The following is a 10,000-nucleotide window of genomic DNA, read 5'->3' as shown; positions in this document are numbered from 1 at the left end:
AAGCTGAAAACACGAAGCGAAACCCATTCCCGTTTTGGCGGGAACGGACGAGCGCCGTGCGAGCGAGGCAGTAGAGAGCGCGAGCTTAGATGATTTCCTTCGGATCTTGTTTCATTAATCTCAACATCCCGGGTGATTTATCTCGCGATGCCTGAGGATGGACCTCCCTCTTTCCCTTTCTCTCTCTCTCTCTCGCTCTCTCTCTCTCTCTCTCTCTCTCTCTATCTCTCTATCTCTCTCTCTCTCTCTCTCCTTCTCTCTCGCTCTCGCTCTCTCTCTCTCTCTCTCTCTCTCTCTCTCTCTCTCTCTCTCTCTCTCTCTCTCCTTCTCTCTCTCTCGCTCTCTCTCTCTCGCTCCTCCTCCTCACCCCCTCTCCCCCTCCCCTTACCCTAACTCTACCCCTCATCCCTTCTTTATTCCCATCTCCTTGTTATTTTTTCCCCTCAAATCCGTACCTTCCATTGTTTATGTTTGCCATTAGTTCGTGCTTTCCACTTGTTTACGGGTGTTTGTCGTGCGTCCTGCTGAGTGATTTTTGTGTCCTTGTTTTGGGTTGTGTTGACATTTAAGATGGTCGAAGGAGAGGCTTTAGATAGGAGAGAGAGAAGGAGAGAGTGAGAGAGAGAGAGAGGGGGGGAGGGAGGGAATGAGAGAGAGAGAGAGAAAGAGAGAGAGGGAGAGAGAGAAAGAGAGAGAATAAGTACATAAATGGAAAAGGAAAACATTCTCGTGTCCCTCCCTTTTCCCATCTCGAAGAAGCTCTCGCACGGATAGACAAGTACAGGCTTTATAAACCTGTTTGGGCCTAACTTTAACTTTTTTTTTAAAGTAACAACTTAATGATGATGATAGGTATAGCGATATCAGTTATTGGGATCTATAAAGTAGATAAGAAATAGACCGACCGACAGAAATAGACAGGTAGATACAGAAACAAACTAATAAACATTGTTTATACAAGTGTTTGTATCTGAATACGTACGAACGATTGCGTCCTGTATATACTTACAAATAAGCCCTTTTCAAATAAGCCTTTTCTTTCAAACACATTAGTGCTGTGACTCAACAATGCAACGTTAAAAGCCTAAGTGCAAAAAACCCAGCTATGAACATCATCCGCCATACATACGAATTGTAGAGCAATAATAACAAGCATATCCTGACATGGAAATATAAAAAATATATATATATATAACATTACAACACGGGGATCTATCTACTCCATTTCCTCTTTGAAATCAGATTTCGAAATAGGTATGATTAAGACAAGTATCGCATTTTCATTTTTTCCGATAAAGTGGGTTTGTCTGATCTGGTTCGACTTTGTATAGGTTATGTCGTCGATTATTTACGCTTATTCTGATGTTCTCCTCCTACGCGAGGGGTGTCGATTTTAGGTGCTTATCCCTCCGTATCCCTCTATCCCTTCCATCCTTCCATATCCTTCCATCCTTCTATCCCTTCCATCCCTCCATCCTTCCATCCCTCTATCCCTTCCATCCCTCCATCCTTCCATATCCCTCCATCCCTTCATCCTTCCATCCCTCCATCCTTCCATCCTTCCATCCCTCCACCCCTTCCATCCCTCTATCCCTCCATATCCCTCCACCCCTCCATCCTTCCATATCCCTCCATCCTTCCATCCTTCCATCCCTCCATCCCTCCCATCCTTCCATCCTTCCATCCCTCCATCCCTTCATCCCTCCATCCTTCCATCCCTCCATCCCTCCATCCCTCCATCCCTCCATATCCCTCCACATCCCTTCCATCCTTCCATCCCTCCATCCCTTCATCCCTCCATCCTTCCATCCCTCCATCCCTCCATCCCTTCCATCCCTCCATATCCCTCCATATCCTTTTATCAGTTTTGTTATCAGTGGCGAGCGAGATCTAACGCATGGCCGGCCTGTTCTCGTGAATTTCGTAACCGTGAATTTGTAACCGGTTTTTTTCCCCCGAGCTTACCGGGGTGACGTCATTTCCCGGTCCTCCGTCTTCCGAAGTCCTGACCGGGAGCGAAGGACCGGCGTTCCGAAACCGGTCGCGGAGATCCTGCCTCTTTGAGACATCACACGCGCCCTCCTTGCTGTGCCTTGGACTTGGTCCGAAGCCCTCCCTCTTTATTGTTGTTTTGATTTTGAGGTTTTTTTCTTTCTCTCACTCTTTTCTCCCTCTTTCTCTTTCCTCTGTCTTTCCTCTCTTTCTCTTCTCTCTCTCTCTCGGCTCTCTTCTGACTCTCTTCTCATCTCTCTCTCTTGACCCTCTTCACTGCTCTCTCTCTTCTCCTCTCTGTCTCCTCTCTCTCTCTCTCTCTCCCTCTCTCTCTCGATATCTCTCTCCTCTTTCGCCTCTCTCTCTCTCTCTCTCCCTCCCTCCCTCCCTCTCTCTCTCTTCCCTCCCTCCCTCTCTCCCTCCCTCTGTCCATCCATCCCTCTCTCTCTCACCCTTTATCCATTTCTCTATACATCACCCTTCTTTACGATTCCCCTTCCTCTCATTCCATTCCATCATCGCCCATCGGACCAGGAAGGGTGGACAGAGGGGAGGGCAAGAAGGAGAGAATAAAGAAAAGAAAGAGAGAGAAGAAGAAGAAAAAGAAAAAAAAACAAGACGGAATAAGAAAAGTCTATCCTCATTCCATGCAACTCATCACATTCTTTCATTTTTTGGCTCCGTGTACGATAGAGTTGGATTAGATGGTAGTTTAAGACCCCGGGAAACTTTTTACTCTTTTTCTTTCTTTCTTTCTTTTTTTTTCATCTGAGAGCTTGGGGTGGGGGTGGGGGTGGGGGCCTTGTGGGAGGGGGAAGAAAGGGAGGGTGAGGGTGGAGGGTGTGTGTGTTTTTTTTCTCTTTCTTTCTCTTTCTTTCTTTCTCTCTGTCTATATCTCTCTATCTTATCTCTCTCTCCTTCTACTCCTCCAATCCTCGTCTCTCCTCTCTATCTTCCTCTCTCTCAATCTCTCTCTCCTCCTCTCTCCTCTCTCAACTCCCTCTCTCTCCATCTCTCTCTCTCTCTCTCTCACTCTCTCGTTTTCGCTCCCTCCTCTCTCTCTCTTTCGCTCTCTCATCTCCTCTCTTTAATCTCTCTCTTTTCTTCTCTCTCTTTTACTCTCTCCTCCTCTCTTTATCCCGCTCCTCTCTCTCTCTCTGCAGTTTATCTCTCTCTCTTATCTCTTCCCTCTTTCTCACTCTCTCTCGCTCTTCTTTTAAACTCTCTTTCTCTCTCCTTTCTATCTTTCCTCACTCGCTCTCTCCTCCGCTCTCTTTTAATCTCTCTGTTCTCAACTCCTCTCTCTATCTCTTCCAGCCCCCCTCCTCCCCCCTCCCCATCCACCCCACTCCCCCAACCCCTCGCCGGAACTGGATGAAAACACCACAGGCATTTTTTGGAGTGTAAACTTGAGCATCTAGAAGTCTTTGGCCACCAGGGGGGTTGGTACTTTTTAAGCCCATTTTTTCCCCCTCTCATTCTCTTTATTTTCTCTCCTCCCCCTTTTCTTTTCTTTATTTTCTTTCTGTTTTTCTTTCCGTGCTCCCTCCTCCTCCTTCTTTTTTGTTTTATCTTAGGGATGGAAGCCGACTCTTTTTTTTCTTCTTCTTCTTTTTTTTTTCTTTTTTCTTTTTTGCATTTATATTTTTCATTCTTTGGGGTTTTTATCAGAGTGAATGTGAATGTATTTTAGCTTTATCCCCTCAGTTTCTGGAACATAGAATATTCGAATTGGTTTTGCTTGTTAGGTGGGAGGGAGAACGAAAGAAAGAAAGAAAGAGAGAGAGAGAGGGAGAGAATAAAAGAGGGAGAGAGAGAGAGAGAGTGGGAAAGAAAGAGGGAAAGTTCTAGCTGTGTGGGTTTATTCAGTATATGTTGTAATTCATAATTATTTCTAATCTATCTGTCTATAGAGGGAGATAATATTAGGAAAAATTGTTTGATGATTGTGATTGAATGCATAGTCTTATATAGTGCTCACACACACACACGTTTTCTCTCCCAATCTCAATTTCTCTATCTATCTATTTCTCTCTCTCTCAATATCTCTCCCATTCTCTCTCTCTCTCCTATTTCCGCTCTCGTCGCTTCTTCTTTTCCTTTTCTCTCTCTCTCCTCGTCACACTTCTCTCTCGTCTCTCCCATCTCTCATCTCTCTCTTCAGGTCTCACTCTCCTCTAATCTCCTCTCCTCACGTGCTCTCTCTTCTCCCACCCGTCTCATCAATCATATCTTTCACCAACCAAAATCTCCGTCCTCTCCCGATCGACACAATCCCCTACCCACCCAATCCCGTCCCCTCGACCCATGCCTTCTCTCCAGTCCAGCCCTTCCACCTCCCTTCCCCTCCTCGAGCACTCCCCTCATCATCCTGGTGTCCCTCGCCTCGTAACCCCAACCTCCTCCTATCTCGAAACCCCTCTCGCGCGTCGACCCACTCAATCTCCTCTCCCTGTCCTCCGAACCTCACTCGCTATCCATACCACCAGACCGTCCTATCCCCTCAATCCAAACCTCTCATCTCTCTCTCTCTCCACACACACATCCACAACACACACACACACAACACTACACATAACACACACACACACACACACACACACACACACACACACACACACACACACACACACACACACACACACACACACACACAAACAAACACACATACACACATAAACACAAACACACACATGCACATACAACCCCCCCCCCCAGAAAAAAAAATAAACATTCATTCTGTTGATGCTCTTCTGTCATCGATGTAAGATGCGGTCACGTCACTTACCCCCCCCCCCCCATATAAGAAGAGAAGGTAAACAAATAAACAAATTCAGCCCCTATTTGTCGAGAGAGAGAGTGACAGAAGGCGGAGATCCGCCCTGGAAAAAAATACCCAACGTGTTTTTAAATCCCTTTGTGAAAAGAATCTCCGCATATTTTTAATACTTTTATGAGCAATAGTTTTGAGAAAGTTGAAAGGGGAGGAGGGGGGGGGAAGGAGGAGGGAAAGGGGAGAGGAAGGAGGAGAGGAAGAGGGGAGACTCGAAAGGGTAGAGGAGGAAGAGGGGAAGAAAGCGAAAAGTGTAGAAAAAGGAGAAGGGAAAATGGAATGGAAGAGCGGAGGAGGGGGAGGAGAGAGCTAGAGGGGAAGAGAATAGGGAAAAGGGCTTGGAGGGGAGAGAACGAGAGGGGAGAAGAAGGACAGGAGAAAAGAGTTAGAGGAAGAGAGGGAAGAATTGGTAGAAGGGAGAAAAGGGTCCGAGAGAGAGGGAGAGGAGAAGGGAGAGTGAAAGGGTGAGAGAGAGAGAGCGAGAGAGAGAGAGAGAGACAGACAGAGAGAGAGACAGAGAGAGAGAGAGATAGGTAGAGAGAGAGACAGAGAGAAAGAGATAGAGGAAGAGAGAGAGAGAATTGGTAGGAGGGAGAAAAGGTCCGAGAGAGAGGGAGAGGGAAAGGGTGAGAGAGAGAGAGAGAGAGAGAAAGAAAGAAAGAGAGAGAGAAGACAGTAGCGTGAGTAGACCTCCTTGTCTCCGACTCGTGTTTGGCGTTCCAGTCATAAGGGCTTTATTTTTCTCAACCTTCTGTCCTCCCAGAAAGAGCCGGATCGAATTTGGTATCCCTTTTTTCGCTGTTCTGCTTTCTCTCTTCTTTATTTCTCTCCTTAGTCTCTCTCTCGTCTCTCCCTCTCTCTCTCAACTCTCCTTCTCGTCGTTCTCCCCTCTCTCTCTCTTATTTCTGCTTCTCCACCTCTCAGTCTCCCCTTTTCTCTCTCTCTTCTACTCTCTTTTTCTCTCTCCTTTCACCCTCTCTCTTCTTTATTTCTCTCTTAGTCTCCCTCTCTCTTTTTTTTCTCTCCCTCTCTTCTTTATTTCTCTCTCAGTCTCCCTTTCTCTCTTTTTTTTTCTCTCTCTCTTCTTTATTTCTCTCTCAGTCTCCCTCTCTCTTTTCTCTCTCTCTTCTTTATTTCTCTCTCAGTCTCCCTATCTCTCTCTCTCTCTCTCTCTCTCTCTCTCTCTCTCTCTCTCTCTCTCTCTCTCTCTCTCTCTCTCTCTCTCTCTCTCTCTCTCTCTCTCTCTCTCTCTCTCTCTCTCTTTCTTTCTCTCTCTCTCTCTCCTCTGACTTTTTTCCTAATGTTGTAATCCACGTAGTGAATACAGTTAAAGCTCCGTGGATTAGTGTGAGTGCGGGGAAACGCGCGTGCAGATGTTGCTATACAGCTTGGCTTGGAATTAATATTTTGTTCAAATTGGACGGATATTTCGAATACCCTTAGCACCATGTACTCAAAAAAGGGAATAAGTGAATGTATTAAAAAATAAGGGAATGAATGATATGCATGGTTGATCATTGTTTATTGATATTTAAGAATGGCGATGAAAATTTAGGAAAAAGTAATGAAATGTTTGCCAGAAGCTGATTGAGTATCGATAAATATTATTATTAAGATAGATTTTCTTTATTTATAATGAACGTTGCATAAACAGTTCGTGAAATATATGTCGTAATAATAAAATAATGTTGAATAACAATAAACGCTGCTTGGTAGGACTGTATAAAAAAAAAAAACGGCGTTCAACAGCAAAGAATTCTGTTTGCATTTGCCACGGCAGAAGATGTTGCATAGACCCTCATTACATCAAAAAAAAAAAAAAAAAAAAAAGAGGAGAGGGGGAGGAAAAAAGGAAAACAGATTAAAAAGCGGTTCCCTTCGGTCGAACTTGTCTTGCTTGTTCGGGTCGAGACTTCAGCCACGAATCTCCCGGCGTCGCTTTGGTTAGCTGGAGAACTGGAATCTGAGATGGGTGGGTCCTCCGGCCGTCGTCTTGCTCGTTTTAACTCTCTTCTCTGCTAATTCACGACTTCCTTCTGTCGGGCTCTTGTCTTCTTTTTTTTCTTTTTTTTTCTTCATTTTTACCTTATTTTTTCTGTCTCTCTCTATCTCCTCTATCTGGGTTTCTCTATTTCTATTTATAGTCTCCTCTCTCCTCTATCCTCTGCTGGCATCTATTCTCTGTATCTCTTTAGAGTTTTTCTCTTCTATCCTCTGTCTATCCTATCCTGTTTCTCTTCTATTGTATCTGTCTATCTATCTCTTTTTCTCTCTCAATTTCTCTCTCTATCTTTATCTCTCTTCATCGCTCTCTCTCTATCCTCTCTTTCGCGCGCAACTCCTCTCTCGCTCCCTCAAATCCTAATCTCTCGCTCTCTCTTCTCTCTCTCCTCTCTCTCTCCTCATCTCCTCTCCCTCCTCGTCCACTTCTCGTCTCTCTCCTCTCGTCTCTCTCTCTCTCCCTCGGTCTCGTGTCTGCTCGGTCTCTCTACCTTCTCTTTCTTCTCACTCTATCTTACACACACCAACCCACTCTCTCTGTCTCCTCCTCTCTCTTCCTCCTCTATTCTCTCTCACCTCTCCTCTCGATCCTCTCTCTGATTCCACTCGAACTCTCTCTCTCTCTCTCTCTCTCTCCTCTCTCGCTTTCTTTCTCTCACTCTATAGTATTACACACAAACCAACCCATCTCTCTGTCCTCTCCATCACTCCCTACCTCTCTCTTCTCTCTGTTGTCTCCTCTCTCTTCTGCTGTCCCTCTACTCATCTCCTCTCTCTCAGCTCCATCTCCTCTCTCTCCCTTTCACCTCTTTTTCTTTCTCTTTCTCTCTCCGTCGTTCTTCTCCCTCTACACATCTCTCGCTTTTCTCCCTCTCTTAATCCGTTTTCTTTTTCTTACGCTCTCACTCCGCCTCATCAATCATCTCTCTCTCACCACTCTCTCTCTCTCTCCCCCCGTATGCCATCTTAATCTACTCCTCCATCGTACTCTCTCTCTCTCTCTCATCTCAACTCTCTCTCCACATTTCTCTCATCTCCTTCCCCTCTCACTCCTCTCATCTTCCACTCTCTCTCTCCTCTTCTCTCTCCTCATACTCCCCTCTACGCTCTACCTCTCTCTCCTCCTCCCTCTCATCTGCTCTCTCTCGCTTCCCATCTCTCTTCTCACTACCCACCCTTCCTCCCTCTCCCCTCTCTCTCCTCTCTCGCAATTCTCCTCTCCTCCTCTCTTCTCCTCCTTCTCTCTCTCTCCTCCTCTCCTTCTCGCTCTCTCTTCCTCACCTCCTCTCTCTCTCATCTCTCTCCCACTCCACCTTCTCCCTCTTTTTCTCCACTCCTCCTCTACTCTCTCCTCATCTCTTCTCTCTCTCAACTCCAACTCTCAATCTTCTCTCCAAATCTCTCTCTTCTCTCCTCTCTCTCTCTCTCTCTATCTCTCCAACTCTCATCTCTTCGTCCACTCTCATCTCCAGGCTCCTCGCCCTCTCTCGTCATCTATCTCTCTCTCTCTATCTCACACTCTCCTCTCTATCTCTTTCTCTCTCCTCATCTTACTTCCCTCTCTCTCTCGCTCATCTCTCTTTCTCTCTCTCTCTCTCTTCTCTCTCAGATCCTCACTTCTACTCTCTCTCTCTCTCTCATTACTCTCCTCACTCTCTTTTTTTCTCCTCTCTCTCACTCTCTACCTCTTTCTTTATTTCCTTCTTATTCTCTTCCTCTTCTCTCTTTCCTCTCTCTTCACCGCTCTCAATCTCTCGTCTCCCTCTCTCTCTCTCTCTCTTCTCTCTCGTCTCACTCTCTCTCTCTCCTCACTCTCTCTCTCTCTCTCTCTTTCACTCTTCTCTCTCTCTCCCCTAATATCTCCTCTCTCTTCCTCGTCGTCCTCTATCTGCACCGCTCGCTCGCGCCTCTCGGGTCGTCTCTTCTTTTCCCTCTTTTATCCCCTCGTAACACAACAATTAATACAAACCCTTGCTCTCTATCTCCCTCTCGGGGGGCTGTCAATCTACTCTCCTCTCTCTCCATCTCTCTCTCTCTCGTCTCATCTCTTCTCTCATCCGCTCATTTCTCTTACACACACACCAACCCATTCCTCTTCTCTCTCTCTCTCTCTCTCTCTCTCTCTCTCTCTCTCTCTCTCTCTCTCTCTCTCTCTCTCTCTCTCTCTCTCTCTCTCTCTCTCTCTCCATGTATGCATGCGTGTGTGTCTGTGTGTCCTTCCAGACAACACACCGAAGACTTCGCTCTTTTCCTTCTCCATGTTTTATCTCACCTTTTTTTCTCTCTCTCCATTTCGAGATTTACTGCAGCCGCCCGACCCTCCCCCGCCCTAAGCGCAAAAAAAAAAAGAAAAAAAATCTTGGCTTTTCGCCCGGACACTCCAAATTACAGGTCGTTCTCTAACTAACGACAGACGCAAAACTGTCTGTTGCGTCAGTAATTAGCAGATGCTTGTTACCTGATCGTTGCGCCTCTCCCCTCGTGCACCTGTTCGAGCGTCGAGGCAGATGCACTTTATTGGGCTGGGTTTAGGAGGGGGAGGGAGTGGGCGGAGTGGGGGAGGGGAGGAGGTGGGAGGGGGAGGGAAGGGGGATGGGCGGAGGGAGGAGGGGGAGAAGGGGGGGGGAGGGGGGAGGCGGGAGTGGGGAAGGGAGTTGGAACTGGGAGGGGGAGTAGGCGGAGTGGGGGAGGGGGGGAGGGGGAGTGGGCGGTGGAGGAGGGGGAGGGGGAGTGGGGGGAGGGGAAGTGGGAGTGGGCGGAGTGGGGAAGGGGGAGTGGGCGGAGGGCGGGAGGGGGAGGGGGCGGGAGGGGGGGGGAGGGGGTGGGGCGAGTGGGGGAGGGAAAAAATTAATTTCTCTTTTGATTGTTCACCGTGGTATTGTTGTACTTGTAATACTGTATTATCTTCTTCCTCGAGACTCAAGACTTGACCAATTGACTTGCTTTCTGCTGTGTGATTATTATTTTTTTCTTCTTTCTGTATACATTTCTTTCTTACATCCGGCTTACACAAAGACACACACATACATACATACACACAAACAAACAAACACACACACACAAACACACACACACACAAACACAGACACACACACACACAAACACACACACACACACACACACAAACACACACACACACACAAACAAACACACAGACACACAAACCCACAAACA

General features: G+C 46.7%; 1 protein-coding gene across 1 annotated transcript in view; it reads left to right on the top strand.

The window, feature by feature from the left end:
• Positions 1 to 10,000, top strand: part of nab (NGFI-A-binding protein homolog) — a 362,254-nt gene that overhangs the window by 351,889 nt on the left and 365 nt on the right. The gene's annotated exons all lie outside the window — the stretch shown is intronic.

This window comes from Penaeus japonicus, unplaced genomic scaffold (genome assembly GCF_977035675.1).
Source record: "Penaeus japonicus unplaced genomic scaffold, GWHDUDI00000001_assembly GWHDUDI00000011, whole genome shotgun sequence".
NCBI classification, from domain to species: domain Eukaryota; kingdom Metazoa; phylum Arthropoda; class Malacostraca; order Decapoda; family Penaeidae; genus Penaeus; species Penaeus japonicus.
Note: the sequence above shows the minus strand (reverse complement) of the source record. Positions and strands in the feature narration are given on the sequence as shown.